The following is a 12,207-nucleotide window of genomic DNA, read 5'->3' as shown; positions in this document are numbered from 1 at the left end:
ACAATGCACCCCCCAAATTCTCCATGTCCCTTACTCTGGCCTCTTGTGCAGCCTCCCCTCCGTTGGTGGCTGTGGCTTCAGTCGCCTAGGACACACGCTCTGGAACTTGCTCTCCAAACCCTCCATCTCTACCTCCTCCTATAAGACCCTCCTTAAAACCCACCTTTTTGACCAAGCTTTTGGTATCTCATTTGACTTGGCATCTACTTTTTTTGTGAAGTGCCTTGGAATGCTTCGCAGAGGCATAATTAAAGTTAAAGGCACGATACCAACGCAAGTTGTTGTTTTCATTTTTATATGTTGAAAATGGTGAGTGGATGTGAAATTTGAAGTGTGAAACTGCATACAGTGACACCATTATTCCCAGCCAGAATGGAGATGATTGATGGGGGAATTACCCAATCACTGCTGGAGACCGCACTGTTCTAAGTAACTGCGATTGATTTTATGCACATAATTTGTATGTAACTCACTGCAATTTTCTGGAGAAATAATCAATTTTATTATGTAACTATCCTCCACTCGTTGCATTTTGCTGGAGAAATCACTCTGCTTTTATCGGGAGAAGTTGTTGTAGTTTGTAGAGTCTCTTTTTAAATAGACTCTGTGCAGTGCGCTGTTTAAATAGACTTTGTTTGCTGTAAAATAGACTGTTTGCTGTGAGTCCTGCCGTAAGTCCCGCCCTGCCTCCAACCCATTGGCTGACACAGTGGTGTCAACAGACACTCTGCTTCGTTAATGGACCTCTTTTATCACACACCACCTGTCAATTTGTGGCATTCCTGTCACAACATAGACTGTTGAAATAACCTTCAGGCGATTAGTTACCTATAAATTAATTCCCAGACCTACCTAGCACATAAGAAAAGTCAAGGACAAGAAAAGACATTTCGCCGATCTAAGCTCAACCCTCTCTCACATTATAATACCCAGTTGCATTTTAAGTGTCTTTTAATGCTACCACGCTTGACAAGCTATTGCAAACACTTCAAAGAGGGAAGTTCTTTCAACAAAAGTTCATGGTGAATATTAAAGTCTTGGAAGACTTGCATTTATGTAGCATTTTACCTCCTCTCTTTAAAAAAAAATCACAAATTGCTTAAATACATCGAGTCTACAGCACAGAAACAGGCTCCCTGGCCCAAGTGGTCTATGCCGGCGTTTATGCTCCACATGAGCCTCCTCCCACCCCTCTTCATCTAACTCTGTCAGCAGACCCTCCTTTTCCTTTCCCTCTCATGCTTATCTAACTTCCCCTTAAATGTACCTATGCTATTTGCCTCAACTATTCCTTGTGGTAGTGTGTTCCACATTCTTACCATTCTTTGGATAAAGAAGTTTCTTCTAAATTGCCTATTGGATTAATTAGTGATTATCTTATAATTACGACCTCACAAGTGGAAACATTTTCTCTATCAAACTCTTTCATAATCTTAAAGACCTCTATCAGGTCATCCTCTCTTTTCTAGAGAAAAGCGCTCCACCCTGTTCAGCCTTTTCTGATAAGGATATCCTCTCAGTTCTGGTATCATCCTTGTGAATCTTTTTTGCATCCTCGCCAATGCCTCGATATCCTTTTTATAATATGGAAACCAGAACTGTGCGCAATACTCCAAGTGTGGTCTAACCAAGGTTCTATACAAATTTAATATAACTTCTCTGCTTTTCAATTCTATCCCGCTAGAAATGAGCAAAAAAGCTTGGTTTGCTTTTTTTAATGGCCTTATTAACCTGCTTCGTTACTCTTAGTGATTTGTCTACCCATACCCCTTGGTCCCTTTGTTCCTCTACCCCATTTAGACTCTCAATATCCAAGCAGTATGTGGCCTCTTTATTCTTCCTACCAAAATGCACCACCTCACGCTTATCTTTATTGAAATTCATTCGCCAATTACACACCCATTCTGCAAGTTATAGAATCATAGAATCATAGAAAGTTACAGCATAGAAGGATTCAGCCCATTGTGTCCGTTCCGGCCGAGAAAGAGCTATCCAGCTTAATCCCACTTTCCAGCACTTGGTCTGTAGCCCTATAGGTTACGGCACTTCAAGTGCTCATCCAAGTACTTTTTAAATGAGTTGAGGGTTTCTGCCTCTACCACCCTTTCAGGCAGTGAGTTCCAGACCCCCATCACCCTCTGGGTGAAAAAAATTCTCCTCAGCTCCACTCTAATCCTTCTATCAATTACTTTAAATCTATGCCCCCTGGTCACTGACCCCTCTGCTAAGGGAAATAGGTCCTCCCTATCCAGGGACTATCTAGTCCCGATATAAATTTATATACCTCAATTTTAAATCTCCCCTCAGCCTCCTTTGTTCTAAAGAAAACAACCCCAGCCTATCCAATCTTTTCTCATAGCTAAAATTGTCCAGCCCTGGCAACATCCTCATAAAACTCCTTTGTACCCACTCTAGTGCTATCACATCTTTCCTGTAATGTGGTGACCAAAACTGTATGCAGTATTCAAGCTGTGGCCTAACCAATGTTTTATTCAGTTCTAGCATAACCTCCCTGCTCTTATATTCTATGCCTCGACTAATAAAGGAAAGTATCCCGTATGCCTTTTTAACCATCTTATCTACCTGTGCTGCTACCTTCAGGGATCTGTGGACATGCACTCCAAGGTCCCTTTGTTCTTCTACACCTTTCAGTATCCTCCCATTTATTGTGTATTCCCTTGCGTTGTTTGCCCTCCCCAAGTGCATTACCTCACACTTCTCTAGATTGAATTCCATTTGCCACTTTTCTGCCCACCTGACCAGTCCATTGATATCTTCCTGCAGTCTACAGCTTTCCTCCTCACTATCAACCACACGGCCAATTTTTGTATCATCTGCAAAGACGATTGCATTCTTGATCAAGCCCTCCACATTCAAGTCCAAATCATTAATATATACCGTAAAAAACAAGGGACCTCGGACTGAGCCTTGCGGGACCCCACTGGAAACAGCTTTCCAGTCGCAAAAACACCCGTCAACCATTACCCTTTGCTTTCTGCCACTGAGCCAATTTTGGATCTAACTAGCCACTTTCCCTTGGATCCCACAGGTTTTTACTTTTTTGACCAGTCTGTCATGTGGGACCTTGTCAAAAACCTTGCTAAAATCCATGGACATTACATCAATCACGTTACCCTCATTGACTCTCCTTGTTACCTGCTCAAAAAATTCAATCAAGTTAATCAGACACGACCTTCCCTTAACAAATCCAAACCCGTGCCTTTCTAAATGACGATTTATGATGTCCCTCAGAATTGATTCCAATAATTTGCCCACCACCGAGGTTAGACTTACTGGCCTATAATTACTTGGTCTATCTCTTTCTCCCTTTTTAAACAACAATACAACGTTAGCAGTCCTCCGATCCTCCGGCACCACGCCTTTAGCCAGGGAGGATTGGAAAATGATGGTCAGGGCCTCCGCTATTTCCTCCCTTGCTTCTCTTAGCAGCCTCTTAAGTTTTCTCTTAAGTTTATTAATGTCTTCTTGTATTTTTTTGTATTCTTCCTTTGTGATAACTACACCCCCTAATTTGGCGTTGTCCACAAATTTTGAAATTGGGTTCTTCCGATTCCCAAGTCCAAATCGTTAATATAAATTGTGGTCAGTGGTGCCAGCACCGATTCTTGTGGAATACACTTACCACCTTTTGCCAGTCTGAGTAGCTACCGTTAACCGCTACTCTCTGTTTTCTGTTTTGTACCCAGCTTGCTATCCATTCTGCTATCTGTCCCCTGACTCCACATGCTCTGACCATAGTCATGAGTGTACTATGCGGTACCTTATCAAAGGCCTTTTGAAAACCCAATATATTACTTCTAATGCAAATATATTATGTACAGTGAATTACTTTGAAGTGTATGACTGTTATGTAGACATTTATATTAAACAAATACCCAGTTATATAAGTACTATATAACTGATCCTTGCTGTTGGATAATCAAAATGATAAGAACAGCCTTGCTTTAAAGCCAGTCAGTACCTATTGTCAGGGGAAGAAGAGAGTGGCGGCACCACTGAAGAACATACCTTACAATCCATTTAGGGGCTTGCAATACCCAGAGCATACATCATAAATGCACTTGCAGTATTTCGGGACTGATCCTCAAAACCATCTATGATTTTTTGAGAACGCTGTGGGATTTTTAGGGCTGTTGAAGAAGCAGAGTCCCTGTGGAGCGCTGGCCCTCAATCTGGTTGGGTATGGAACTGCATAGAAAATTTCAATAATACCTGGTATTAATGATGTTGGAACTGTACAAATCTTTTTTCACAGCCTAGAGCCTATCATTAAGGATAGGGCACGGCACCATCGACTCCATTCAAATCTCTGATGTCACTTTTGGTATGATGATGTGGAGATGCCGGTGATGGACTGGGGTGGACAAATGTAAGGAATCTTACAACACCAAGTTATAGTCCAACAATTTTATTTTAAAATCACAAGCTTTCGGAGATTATCCCCTTCGTCAGATGAATGAGTGAAAGGTTCTCAAATCGCATATCTTATATTAGGCTGGGACACCATCACACCAATCAAAAGGTGTCGTTGGTGTTCAAACAGGCCAGTCACGGAGAACAGTACGTCCCAGTACACTGAATATACATTGTGTCAATTACACAGACAGACAGAAAGAGACCCAAATGGCAGAGAGAGAGAGAGAGAGTACTAAAAACAGATAACTTTTTTTCCCTTTTGCTGGTGGGGTTACGTGTAGCGTGACATGAACCCAAGATCCTGGTTGAGGCCGTTCTCATGGGTGCGGAACTTGACTATCAATTTCTGCTCGACGATTTTGCTTTGTCATGTGTCTCGAAGGCCGCCTTGGAGAACGCTTACCCGAAGATCGGTGGCTGAATGTCCTTGACTGCTGAAGTGTTCCCCGACTGGGAGGGAACCCTCCTGTCTGGCGATTGTTGCGCGGTATCCGTTCATCCGTTGTCGCAGTGTCTGCATGGTCTCGCCAATGTACCATGCTCCGGGGCATCCTTTCCTGCAACGTATGAGGTAGACAACGTTGGCCAAGTCACAGGAGTATGAACCATGTACCTGGTGGGTGGTGTCCTCTCGTGTGATGGTGGTATCCGTGTCGATGATCCGGCATGTCTTGCAGAGGTTGCCGTGGCAGGGTTGTGTGGTGTCGTGGATGCTGTCTCCTGAAAGCTGGGTAATTTGCTGCGAACGATGGTCTGTTTGAGGTTGGGTGGCTGTTTGAAGGCGAGTAGTGGAGGCGTGGGGATGGCCTTAGCGAGGTGTTCGTCGTCATCGATGACATGTTGAAGGCTGCGGAGAACATGGCGTAGTTTCTCCGCTCCGGGGAAGTACTGGACGACGAAGGGTACTCTGTTGGTTGCGTCCCGTGTTTGTCTTCTGAGGAGGTCTATGCGATTCTTCGCTGTGGCCCGTCGGAACTGTCGATCGACAAGTCGAGCGTCATATCCTGTTCTTACGAGGGCGTCTTTCAGCGTCTGTAGGTGTCCATCGCGTTCCTCCTCGTCTGAGCAGATCCTGTGTATTCGTAGGGCCAGTCCATAGGGGATGGCCTCTTTGACGTGGTTGGGGTGGAAGCTGGAAAAGTGGAGCATCGTGAGGTTGTCCGTGGGCTTGCGGTAGAGTGAGGTGCTGAGGTGCCCGTCTTTGATGGAGATTTGTGTGTCCAAGAAAGAAACTGATTCTGAGGAGTAGTCCATGGTGAGTTTGATGGTGGGATGGAACTTGTTGATGTTATCGTGCAGTGTCTTCAGTGATTCTTCGCCGTGGGTCCATCCCCTATGGACAGGCCCTATGAATACACAAGATCTGCTCAGACGAGGAGGAACGCGATGGACACCTACAGACGCTGAAAGACGCCCTCGTAAGAACGGGATATGACGCTCGACTTGTCGATCGACAGTTCCGACGGGCCACAGCGCAGAATCGCATAGACCTCCTCAGAAGACAAACATGGGATGCAACCAACAGAGTACCCTTCGTCGTCCAGTACTTCCCCGGAGCGGAGAAACTACACCATGTTCTCCGCAGCCTTCAGCATGTCATCGATGACGACGAACACCTCGCTAAGGCCATCCCCACGCCTCCACTACTCGCCTTCAAACAGCCACCCAACCTCAAACAGACCATCGTTCGCAGCAAATTACCCAGCTTTCAGGAGAACAGCGTCCACGACACCACACAACCCTGCCACGGCAACCTCTGCAAGACATGCCAGATCATCGACACGGATACCACCATCACACGAGAGGACACCACCCACCAGGTACATGGTTCATACTCCTGTGACTTGGCCAACGTTGTCTACCTCATACGTTGCAGGAAAGGATGCCCCGGAGCATGGTACATTGGCGAGACCATGCAGACACTGCGACAACGGATGAACGGATACCGCGCAACAATCGCCAGACAGGAGGGTTCCCTCCCAGTCGGGGAACACTTTAGCAGTCAAGGACATTCAGCCACCGATCTTCGGGTAAGCGTTCACCAAGGCGGCCTTCGAGACACACGACAACGCAAAATCGTCGAGCAGAAGTTGATAGCCAAGTTCCGCACCCATGAGGACGGCCTCAACCGAGATCTTGGGTTCATGTCACGCTACACGTAACCCCACCAGCAAAAGGGAAAAAAAGTTATCTGTTTTTAATACTCTCTCACTGCCATTTGGGTCTCTTTCTGTCTGTCTGTGTAATTGACACAATGTATATTCAGTGTACTGGGACGTACTGTTCTCCGTGACTGGCCTGTTTGAACACCAACGACACCTTTTGATTGGTGTGATGGTGTCCCAGCCTAATATAAGATATGCGATTTGAGAACCTTTCACTCATTCACCTGACGAAGGGGATAATCTCCGAAAGCTTGTGATTTTAAAATAAAATTGTTGGACTATAACCTGGTGTTGTAAGATTCCTTACTTTTGGTATGAGACAGTTGTGGATCGAAATAGGAAAGAATTTAACACGGTTGCCAAGAACTAGCTAAAAACCTTGAGATGTTTCTTCAGAGAAAACCTTGTGATAAAGTAGAAGCTGAGAAAATTAAGCATGGGAAATAACTCTGCAGACCAGATAAATGGGAGTCTCCAGAGGCAATATCACTACATCACACTGAACTACAGTACTAACGCAAGGCATTTACTATTAAATCTGAACAAGGTAATGCTGGGGGATGGCTCCTCTATGAACGTTTTGCAGCAAAATTGGTGTATTAGTAATATATAGAAATTACAGCAGAGTCAACACGATTTTATGAAAGGGAAATCGTGTTTGACGAATCTATTAGAGTTTTTGAGGGTGTAACTAACAAGGTAGATAAGGGGGAACCAGTGGCTGTAGTATATTTGGATTTTCAAAAGGCATTCGATAAGGTGCCACACAAGAGGTTGTTATATAAGATTAGGGCTCATGGGATTGGGGGTAATATATTAGCATGGATTGAGGATTGGTTAACAGACAGAAAACAGAGAGTACGAATAAATGGGTCATTTTCGGGTTGGCATGTTGTAACTAGTGGGGTGCCGCAAGGATCAGTGCTTGGGCCTCAGCTATTTACAATCTATATCAATGACTTAGATGAGCAGGCTGAGTGTAATGTATCCAAGTTTTGCTGACGGTACGAAGCTAGGTGGGAAAGTAAGCTGTGAGGAGGACACAAGAGTCTGCAAAGGGATGTAGACAGGTTAAGTGAGTGGGCAAGAATGTGGCAAATGGAGTATAATGTGGGGAAATGTGAAATTATCTGCTTTGGTAGGAAGAATAGAAAAGCAGAATATTTTTTAAAAGGTGAGAGACTAAAAATTTGTTGGTAGTCAGAGGGATTTGGGTGTCCTTGTACATGAATCACAGAAAGTTAACATGCAGGTACAGCAATCAATTAGGAAGGCAAATGGTATGTTAGCCTTTATTGCAAGGGGATTGGAGTATGAGAGTAAGGAGGTCTTGCTACAATTATATAGGGCTCTGGTGAGACCACACCTGGAGTACTGTGTACAGTTTTGGTCTCCTTACCTAAGGAAGAATATACTTGCCTTAGAGGGGGTGCAATGAAGATTGACTAGATTGATTCCTGGGATGAGAGGGTTGTCCTATGAGGAGAGATTGAATAGAATGGGCCTATATTCTCTGGAGTTTAGAAGAATGAGAGGTGATCTCATTGAAACGTATAAAATTCTTAGGGGGCTTGACAGGGTCGATGCAGAGAGGCTGTTTCCCCTAGCTGCAGAATCTAGAACTAGAGGTCATTGTCTCAAGATAAGGGGTCGGCCATTTAGGACCGAGATGGGGAAAAATGTCTTCACTCAGAGGATTGTGAATCTTTGGAATTCACTACCCCAGAGGGCTGTGGATGCTGAGTTGTTGAGTATATTCAAGATTGAGTTTGATAGATTTTTGGACACTATGGAATCAAGGGAAATGGGGATGGAGCGGAAAGTGGAGTTGAGGAAGAAGATCAGCCATTAAATGGCGCAGCAGGCTCAAAGGGCCGATTGGCCTACTTCTCTTATTTCTTATGTTCTCATGAAACAGGCCATTCGGCTCAACCCATCCCTGTCAACATTTACGCTCCATGTTAGCAAACAGTCCTTATCGTGTTATCCATCCTGATCCCATGTCCCTTCAATCCTATTTCCTTCATCCACTTAGCCAATCCAATCTTGAATATTGACATGGTTTCTGCTTCAACCACTAACTCTGGAAGTAAATTCCACTGCCTCACGTGCAAAGAAAGAAAGAACTTGCCTTTCACATATACTGCCTTTCACAATCTCAGAACATCCCAAAGCACTTTACAATCAATGCTGTACTGTTGAAGTGTACTCACTGTTATAATGTAGGAAGTTTCTCTTGCCCTCTGTTTTAAATCTCTTACATTTAATCTTGTATATATAACCCCTTGTTTTTGACCCCCTCAACTATTGGAAACAATCTGTGTCTCTTTACTCTGAATTAACTTTTCATCATTTTGAACACTTACATTGAATTGCCCAACAATCTGCCTCGTTTTGATGACAAAAGATCCAATTTTTCTTTTTAGTGTTTATGATAGAAACATTTGAGTGAAGTTGAATTAAGCTTGGACTGTCAGGTTTTGACCAATAACACAAATCTTATAACATGAGAGAAAGACACGTTGATAAAGTTGTTACCAAAAAAATCATACGGGATCCTACATTTTATAAATAGGGGCATAGAGTGTAAAATCAAAGCGAGAATGCTAACCGATACAAATCATTGGTTAGGTTGCAGTTTGACTATTGTGTCCAGATTTACTTTAGGAAGGATGTCAAGGTCATGGAGGAGGTGAGGAACAGATTCAATAAGATGATCCCAGGGATGAAAAGTTTTAGTTATGAGGTGAAACTAGAGAAACTGGGACACCTTTAATTGGAATAAAAGGTTAAGAAGAGATCTCATAGAGGTGCTCAAAATTATGAAGGGTTTTGATAAAGTAAATCAGGAAGAAATATTTCCACTGGTTATAGAATCATAGAATCATAGAAGTTTACAACATGGAAACAGGCCCTTCGGCCCAACATGTCCATGTCGCCCAGTTTATACCACTAAGCTAGTCCCAATTGCCTGCACTTGGCCCATATCCCTCTATACCCATCTTACCCATGTAACTGTCCAAATGCTTTTTAAAAGACAAAATTGTACCCGCCTCTACTACTGCCTCTGGCAGCTCGTTCCAAACACTCACCACCCTTTGAGTGAAAAAATTGCCCCTCTGGACCCTTTTGTATCTCTCCCCTCTCACCTTAAATCTATGCCCCCTCGTTATAGATTCCTCTACCTTTGGGAAAAGATTTTGACTATCTACCTTATCTATGCCCCTCATTATTTTATAGACTTCTATAAGATCACCCCTCAACCTCCTACTCTCCAGGGAAAAAAGTCTCAGTCTATCCAACCTCTCCCGATAAGTCAAACCATCAAGTCCCGGTAGCATCCTAGTAAATCTTTTCTGCACTCTTTCAAGTTTAATAATATCCTTTCTATAATAGGGTGACCAGAACTGTACACAGCATTCCAAGTGTGGCCTTACTAATGTCTTGTACAACTTCAACAAGACATCCCAACTCCTGTATTCAATGTTCTGACCAATGAAACCAAGCATGCTGAATGCCTTCTTCACCACCCGATCCACCTGTGACTCCACTTTCAAGGAGCTATGAACCTGTACTCCTAGATCTCTTTGTTCTATAACTCTCCCCAACGCCCTACCATTAACGGAGTAGATCCTGGCCCGATTCGATCTACCAAAATGCATCACCTCACATTTATCTAAATTAAACTCCATCTGCCATTCATCAGCCCACTGTCCCAATTTATCAAGATCCCGTTGCAATCCTAGATAACCTTCTTCACTGTCCACAATGCCACCAATCTTGGTGTCATCTGCAAACTTACTAACCATGCCTCCTAAATTCTCATCCAAATCATTAATATAAATAACAAATAACAGCGGACCCAGCACCGATCCCTGAGGCACACTGCTGGTCACAGGCCTCCAGTTTGAAAAACAACCCTCTACAACCACCCTCTGTCTTCTGTCGTCAATCCAATTTTGTATCCAATTGGCTACCTCACCTTGGATCCCGTGAGATTTAACCTTATGTAACAACCTACCATGCGGTACCTTGTCAAAGGCTTTGCTAAAGTCCATGTAGACCACGTCTACTGCACAGCCCTCATCTATCTTCTTGGTTACCCCTTCAAAAAACTCAATCAAATTCGTGAGACATGATTTTCCTCTCACAAAACCATGCTGACTGTTCCTAATCAGTCCCTGCCTCTCCAAATGCCTGTAGATCCTGTCTCTCAGAATACCCTCTAACAACTTACCCATTACAGATGTCAGGCTCACCGGTCTGTAGTTCCCAGGCTTTTCCCTGCCGCCCTTCTTAAACAAAGGCACAACATTTGCTACCCTCCAATCTTCAGGCACCTCACCTGTAGCGGTGGATGATTCAAATATCTCTGCTAGGGGACCCGCAATTTCCTCCCTAACCTCCCATAACGTCCTGGGATACATTTCATCAGGTCCCGGAGATTTATCTACCTTGATGTAATATGTACACTCCTCAAGACATCACAATTTATTTCCCCAAGTTCCGTAACATCCATGCCTTTCTCAACCGTAAATACCGATGTGAAATATTCATTTAGGATCTCACCCATCTCTTGTGGCTCCGCACATAGATGACCTTGTTGATCCTTAAGTGGCCCTACTCTCTCCCTAGTTACTCTTTTGCCCTTTATGTATTTGTAGAAGCTCTTTGGATTCTCCTTTCCCTTATCTGCCAAAGCAATCTCATGTCCCCTTTTTGCCCTCTTGATTTCTCTCTTAACTCTACTCCAGCAATCTCTATACTCTTCAAGGGATCCACTTGATCCCAGCTGCCTATGCATGTCATATGCCTCCTTCTTCTTTTTGACTGGGGCCTCAATCTCCCGAGTCATCCAAGGTTCCCTACTTCTACCAGCCTTGCCCTTCACTTTATAAGGAATGTGCTTACCCTGAACCCTGGTGAGTTTGTAACTAAAGGTTATAAATGTAAATCATCACCAAAAAAATGAAGACAGTTTTTCTATTTATGCAGAAGGTTGTTTGCCATGGAATTACCAGAAACAGTGGGGGAAGTAGTATCGATAATAGTTTTTCAAAGGGAAGTGGATAAATATTTGAAAAAGATAAATTTAGAAAAAGGCAGGTCAATGGGACTAAATGGATAGCTCTTTCAGAGAGCCAGCACAGGAGAGAGAGGTCGAATGGTCTCCTGTGCTGCACAATTCTACGAACCTAACTTGATAGCAGTAAGTTGCTCACCCTTTGATCTAACTGAGATACTGCTGGAAGATTGAACGCAAAACAGCACTTGGACTGACTGGAAATCATGCCTGTCATCCACTGACTTCAACTTAGTATCAGGTTAGGTTGACAATATACCTTCAGTTAGGTGTGTCGTATCAGACATTTCAGTAAAACAGTGTCACGTACACTACACAGACTTAATAAGTCTCATGATTTTCCTCTAAAAATTCGTCAACTTGCTGTGTTATCGTGACATGAGTCTCAACCCATGGGAGTAATTTTAACCTCCCAGGACAGGCAGGGTCGGGGGGGCTGGTGGCGTTAAAAATAAAAAAATCAGAAACCCGACCCCAACCCGCCTCCAACGCACCCACTTCCGGTTTTAATGGGTTGTGGGG

At 43.7% G+C, this 12,207-nt stretch overlaps 1 protein-coding gene across 1 annotated transcript in view; it reads left to right on the top strand.

The window, feature by feature from the left end:
• The window catches only part of ctnna2 (catenin (cadherin-associated protein), alpha 2), a 1,371,619-nt gene that overhangs the window by 990,413 nt on the left and 368,999 nt on the right, over positions 1-12,207 (top strand). The gene's annotated exons all lie outside the window — the stretch shown is intronic.

Source organism: Heptranchias perlo, chromosome 1 (assembly GCF_035084215.1).
Source record: "Heptranchias perlo isolate sHepPer1 chromosome 1, sHepPer1.hap1, whole genome shotgun sequence".
Taxonomy (NCBI): domain Eukaryota; kingdom Metazoa; phylum Chordata; class Chondrichthyes; order Hexanchiformes; family Hexanchidae; genus Heptranchias; species Heptranchias perlo.
The sequence above is the reverse complement of the archived record's forward strand: the minus strand, read 5'-3'. Positions and strand labels throughout refer to the sequence as shown.